At 37.1% G+C, this 6893-nt stretch overlaps 1 pseudogene; it reads right to left on the bottom strand.

The window, feature by feature from the left end:
* Positions 1–572: 572 nt before the first annotated feature.
* Positions 573–1701, bottom strand: LOC128566907 (KRR1 small subunit processome component homolog; annotated as a pseudogene).
* Positions 1702–6893: the final 5192 nt, after the last annotated feature.

Genomic DNA, 6893 nt, shown 5'->3' with positions numbered 1-6893 from the left:
TTAGTTACAAGCATTATCCTTACTTCTTACATGCTGCTTTAACTCTAATCTGGTTTTCCCTGCTCCCTTAAAACTTGCTGTCTTTCTGGTTTTAGTAACTGAAGGATTAAACATCTGCTTATGAGATGTTTAATCTTGGAATAAAACAAAAAACAAAACTGCAAAATGGAATAAAGCTAAATATTTACTTGTTATTGTTAGACAGTAGGTATTTAAAAATTGGTATTTATTTTCCCAAAAATAAAATGCTAAGACATTATTACAATGGTTATGTTCCAAAAATCTCTATATAAAAAAACCTAAAAAATCACTCCTAAAATCATGCTTAGGCAAAACTTGCCTGGAACTGATCATGTACTATGTATACAATATATACCACTTTCTAGTACAAAATGTTTCAAAAATACATGGAGAATGAAATAATTTACATTTATAAAGAATACTGTTAAAACTCAGGGAAAAAAAGTTGTCAGAGTATTCTCTCTCCCAGATAAGGCAACTAATGCCCTAGTATCTCAAAATCTTTTACAGAAGGAGGTAGCATCTTAAGTTGTAGTGAAGGGTTTTGTGCATTACTTTTTCTTCTCATCTGCTTCCATCTTAAGCTTAACTTCTTCAGCTGTAAGAGCTCCCAGTTTCTTGTTCTTTGCTTTCTTAACTTTTCTTTCATGGTGGTCACATCAACTTTAGTTTCAGTAGAAGCTTCCTTCAGTTTCACAACTGGTTTTTCTTTAGGTGGAATAAAAGCTTCGTTTCTTTGCTCTTGAAAGCTTGTGCTTGTTTAGCCTTTATTGCTTCCATTTTCTGTTGCTTCTTCTGATGCGCCTTCAAAAAGTATTCACCACTAGTCAATTCTTTATCAATCTGACTTTCTGTCTGGGATGGTGGGAATGGTATATATTTTTTCTGAACAGTTTTTTTCTTTGGTTCCTTGCATTTATTCACATTTTTGTGTTTGAACTGTGGCAAAAATCTTTCCCAACTTTGTGATCATAATTCAGAATCTTTTACCAGTTCTCTTTTAATCATTAAGGTTTTGATGTTATAAATGGGATGAATATTCTTCGTAGTATCTAGGACTACTTTCCGCACCCCTTTTAAACCACTAAAAGGTCCAATGGTTGAAACTGTATTTCCCTGAACCATAACATAACAGTTTGTTAAGAGTTCCAATGCCTTCAGGGTAGATCCTTTGGGACCAATAAGCTGTTGTCTTCTTTTGATAAATCTTTATTTCTTACTAAAGAACCTATTTTAATAATGTCACATGCAGTATCATCCTGAAGAATTTGTATTGCCTGTTCAAATGAGATACTCCTTGCTAATAGTTTTATTACCTCTGGGCCGTAATGATGATATATGGATCAAAGGTCTTCTTTGTAGTATAGTCATGCTGCCCTCAATCAAGTCCAGGGTTGCATTAATATGTTCATTCAAGGCTTTCTGCACCAATGGGCAACACTTTCAAGTAGGCCTCTCTATATTTTGGAAACAAAGTTGCAAAACTGCTCTCTTCCAAGAGACAATCCCTCCTCCAATCCCTCCTCTGGGATTGTCCTCTTTGGAAAAAGCTGGTTTCCTCCAACCGTCAGGAAGAGTGAGGAGTTCTGATTCATCTTCATTCTCCAGCTTTGGCTTCTGGTTGGGAAATTCCCTTTTTCCGGCAGCTTTGCCAGGCTCGTCCAGGGCAGAAGTCGCCATGTTCAAATTGCTTCTGGTGGTACCAGAAATGAACCAGTTCTTAAATCCCACCGGCTAAAACCTCTGCATTCAAAATGAGTTCCACAGAACGCAGGTGAGACGATCAGCGCAGTCTCAGCACACAAATACGCTGTTACCCATAAACTAAAATGCTTCTCTGTGTGTGGCCAATAGAGAGCGGGAGACTTTTTCTGCATCTCCATTTTAAATATCATCCAGGAATAAGGACAAAGTAAATAAATTTTTAGATAAAAACTGGGAAAGCTTACGATTAAACCTCTGAGAGAACTATTTAAAATTATAATTCTAGAATAAACAAAATTGAACCCAGAAAGAAAGTGTAAAATGTCTCAGGAAAAAATGGTAAGCAAAGAAGCTAATAAGGTTTGATAAACAGGTGAAGTGATGACTATGTAGAAAAATAGACTATATAGAAAAAATAATAATAGTTTCTAATTTAGGAGTACAAAACCATGGTGGAACTAATTTACTAGACAAGAGTAAAAGTATTCAAAGTATCAATTTAATTTCTTTAGAGATATTGGTTAGATTTTGGTTAGTCCAGAATTCATGTCAAAATTTAAAGATAATCACTTACCTCATGCCATAAACAAAAATTAACTCAAAGTGAATCAAAGGCCTAAAATTCTTAGAAGAAAACATTAAGGGAAAGCTTCTTTAGGAGTGATTTCTTGGATATGATGCCAAAAGCACAGGCAATAAGAGATAAAAAAGATAAATTTGGCTTCATCAAAATTAAGTTTTTATGCATCAAAGGACACCATCGATAGGGTGAAAATATGGCTCATAGGAGGGGAGAAAATATCTGTAAATTATATATCTAGTAAGGGATTAATATCTAGTATATATAAAGAAATCTTACAACTGAACACAAAGAGGCATATAACCTGAGTAACATATGGGAAAACGACTGGAATAGACATTTCTCCCAAGAAAATATACAAGTGGATTATTAGCACATGAAAAGATACTTAACAGCACTAATTATCAGAGAAATGTCAAACAAAACTAGGATGAGATACCACTTCACACCTATTAATATAGTATAATTAGAAAGAAAAATAAAACAAAAAATAAGGGTCTGTGAGGGTGTGAAGAAATTTGAATCTTTGTGCATTGCTTGTGGAAATGTAGTATGGTACAGCCATTGCCACAAAACAGTTCATTGGTTCCTCAAAAATTAAAACTGTAATTACTCTATGATCCAGCAATTTCACTCTAGTTATATGTCCAAAGGAATTAAAAGCAGAGACTCACACAGATACTTGTATGCCAATATTCATTGCAGCATTATTCACAATAGCCAAAAGGTGGTAACAATCCAAGTGTCCATCAACAGATGAATGGATACACAAAATGTAGTATATAATATTTAATCATAAAAAAGTTAAATTCTGATACATGCTCCAATGTGACTGAGCCTCGAAAGCATTATGTTAAGTGAAATATGCCAGACTAACAAAACAACAAATTCTGTATGAGATACCTAGAATCGTAAAATTTACAAAGACAGAAAGTAAAATAATAATCACTAGGGAATATGGTGGGGGATGAAGAATTTAATGAATACAGAGTTTCTGATTGGGATATAGTGGTAATGGCTACACAATAATGTCAATGTACTTAATGCTTCTGTACTACATACTTAAATATATGGTTAAACAACAAAGTCAGTGGTTTGCATTTTTAACACAACGAAAAATGGCCCCAAAATTAAAAGAATAAAAATAAAATATATAACTTTCAAATCAGTATGGAGGTGAAAGGGAAATAAAATTAACCATACAGAATAAAGAAAAATGGGGGAAGGAGGCAAAGAAAAGGCATAGTATAGAGAGCTCATAATAAGGTACAATTAAATCCAAATATGTGAGTAGTGATAATAAATGTAAATGGACTAAAGTCACATTAAGACAGGGACTCCAAGCCTGGACTCCAAGCACTTAACCATCTGCATTCCAATTACTTTCATATGTATATCTTTACCCCTGATCTCAACACTGTATTCTAGACTTCCATATTCAAGTTCCCACTCAACTTCATCATTTGGAAAAATAATTGGCATCTCAAACTTAACATGGTCAAAATAGAGTTCTTATTGTTTTCCCCAAATATGTTCCTGAATTTCCTTCCTCCTCATTTTTCCTCATCTCAGTAAATACTCTCGCGATCCACTCAGTTGCTCAAACCAAAAACCAAAGGCATCTTTGATTCTTCTCATTTTCTCTCCATTCCTCTGTATCTAGCTCACAAGAAGTCCAGTCAGTTTATCTCCAAAACATCTTGTAAATCTGTTTCCCTTTATCTTCATTGCTACTGTCCAAGTCCAAGCCCTCCATAGTTTCTCTACCTGATCTCTCTGCAAGACTATCCGATGTCTCTGTTACCCCTCTATAAATTATTTCCCATACAGAAGACAGAGGATTTTTAAAATAAAACATTCCATGTTATTAATACTATATACATCATATTTTGTAGTTTATGAAGCACGATAAGCACTTGTGAACCTAACCCTCAACTGAAAAATTAACAGATGTTCTTGTAAAAATGAAATCTGAATATAGCACTCTCCTACTTAAAACTTCTAGTACCTTATATTATACTTTAAACCCAATCTGGACTCCTTACTTCAAGTCTTTTTCTCCCTTCAATATGATGTTCCAATCGTATTCACCTTCTTTCTCTTCCTAGAATATTCCCCAGGGCCTTTGCTCCCACAGGTGCCGGTGCCCTAGATCTTCAGAAGTATGGTTCTTTTGTCATTCTGGTCTGAGTTCAAATATCACTTTCCACCTGTTCTGATCTCCTTAACTAAATAGTATTTTCACATGATTCGTGTTTCATTTTCTTCACAGCACTTATTACTGCCCAAAGATTTCCAACTCATTTTGTGGTTTATTTCCTGTCTGCCTCCTATAAGCTCCATGAGAACACAGACCTTGACTGTCCTGTTATTCCCAGGTGTACTCTTAATACCTAAAATATAGTCTGTGCTCGGTAAACATTTGTTGGGCAAATAAGAAAACCAATACAAGTGAACTAAGTTGTAAATAGTGAACTGTGGTTAATATGCCCTAGTTATTAGGTTTTTCTTTGAGCTGTTTGTTTTAGACCTCATGTTTTTCCTTTATAAAAATTTCATCACAGTGTTTGTTCCCAGAAACTTTGAAAACCTTACAGCCACCATTTTATTCCATAATCCCTAAATCTAGCTTTGTTTGGAGCACTGGAGTAAACCAGTTTGCAAATGAAACCTACGTACCCTGCTCTGAAGGGAGGTAAGTACATGGGCCATATTCTCTTTAGTAAAGTGACTGCTGGGAAGTTGGCCCAGTACTGAGTATTTTTCCCTGATTCCTTTAATGAATTTAGCCAGATACTAAGATTCTAGATCATTTTGTGTTTTCTTATGGGTCTTTAATAAAGCACATATTCCTTTGCTACTTACATGCTTACTCAAACTATGGGTAATTTTAGATCATGAAAAAAATATTGCATTGCTCAATTACTTCTAAGGAGCCTATTCAGTGGCCTGGGGTTCCATTCTTCTTCAATTCATTTCTGTATTGAGCATCTACCAAATGCAAACACTGGGCTCTGTGCTAGAAATAATACTGTGTTAGTTGTAGAACTTCATGTGTGCAACAATTACCTGTGGCGTTCACTAGAAACCAGATGTCTGGGCTCTAGCTTCTCTTTGGTAAGTTTCAGGTAGGGCCCAGGATTTGTGCTTTTTATTTCATACCACATCTAACTCAGGAGGTCTGCCAACCACACACAGGCAAACACCCAAAGGCAACTGGCTGATATTCATAAGTGCTGGGAAGCACAGCCCTGTTCTTGCATCCTACAGGTGTGCCCTTCACCACCTCCAGGACAAGATGCTCACAAACTCTGGGGCTCCCAGTTTGACCAGATGATGTGTATCGGTTCGCTTTTCCCTGCACCACTGCTTACAAAGCGATTCCACTCTACATGGCTAATCAGTATTTAACAATTATATTGATACAAATGTAGCAAATAGCCGAAGGTTTTTTAAATTAATAGACTTTTATTATCATTATTATTATTTTTTGTAGAGACAGAGTCTTACTGTACTGCCCTCGGGTAGAGTGCCGTGGCGTCACACGGCTCACAGCAACCTCTAACTCTTGGGCTTACGCGATTCTCTTGCCTCAGCCTCCCGAGTAGCTGGGACTACAGGTGCCCGCCACAACGCCCGGCTATTTTTTGTTGTTGTTGTAGTTTGGCCGGCGCTGGGTTTGAACCCACCACCCTCAGCATATGGGGCCGGCGCCCTACTCACTGAGCCACAGGCGCCGCCCAATAGACTTTTATTTTAAAGAGAAGCTTGTGCAGAAAGTACAGAGAGGTCACCTTGGCAAACTCCCCTCCTGTTTCCCCTATTGTCAACACCTCACATTAATTAGCATGGTACCTAATTGTCAAGCCAGTGTAGATGCCTAATGATTAACTAACACCATAGTTTACAGGAGGTTCACCCCTGGGCTGTACAGTCTGTGGGACTTGACAAATACATAATGTCACAAAACCACACAGAATTGTTTCTCTGCTCTAAATATCTCCTGTGTCCAGCCACCTAGTCATGCCTCCTTCCCTCCTCACAAATGGTATTTTAACATATTCCCTCAAAGTTTCAAAACCAGATTCCTCATTCACTTTCTTGTTTTTATAAATATCGTTAGTCTCAAAATATGAGTTTGAATTTGTCTTTGAACTTGACATAATTCACTTATCACATTTGCTATCATTATAAGCAGCACCTGGAAGTCATTTATTTCTTTGAGCCTTTAGCCTTCAGCTGGGCCATATTCCAGACATGCTTTGGCTCCATGCTGTGAGCCTTCCCTGAAATGCCTCCAGTTCTCATACATCCCTCATTGGCAGGCCAAGGCTGGACCCCACTGGTACTCAGAAAGGAGGGAGCTCCCTGGGGCGGGGGTTTTATCACAGCTCATGCTGGCCTCCAGCAGGGCTGAGTCGTTTTCATAGCATATTTTCAAAGACTTGCACAAGTTGGTTGAAGTCTAAGGCCTAAGTTTAGTGGGTAACTGTAGCTTCTTCAAACACCCTTCTGTCTCATCTGTAATCCAAACTACAATGGACAGGTAAATTACCTATGCCTCTGAGTAGAGAAAAGGACCATATTT

Source organism: Nycticebus coucang, chromosome 15 (assembly GCF_027406575.1).
Source record: "Nycticebus coucang isolate mNycCou1 chromosome 15, mNycCou1.pri, whole genome shotgun sequence".
NCBI lineage: Eukaryota > Metazoa > Chordata > Mammalia > Primates > Lorisidae > Nycticebus > Nycticebus coucang.
Note: the sequence above shows the minus strand (reverse complement) of the source record. Positions and strands in the feature narration are given on the sequence as shown.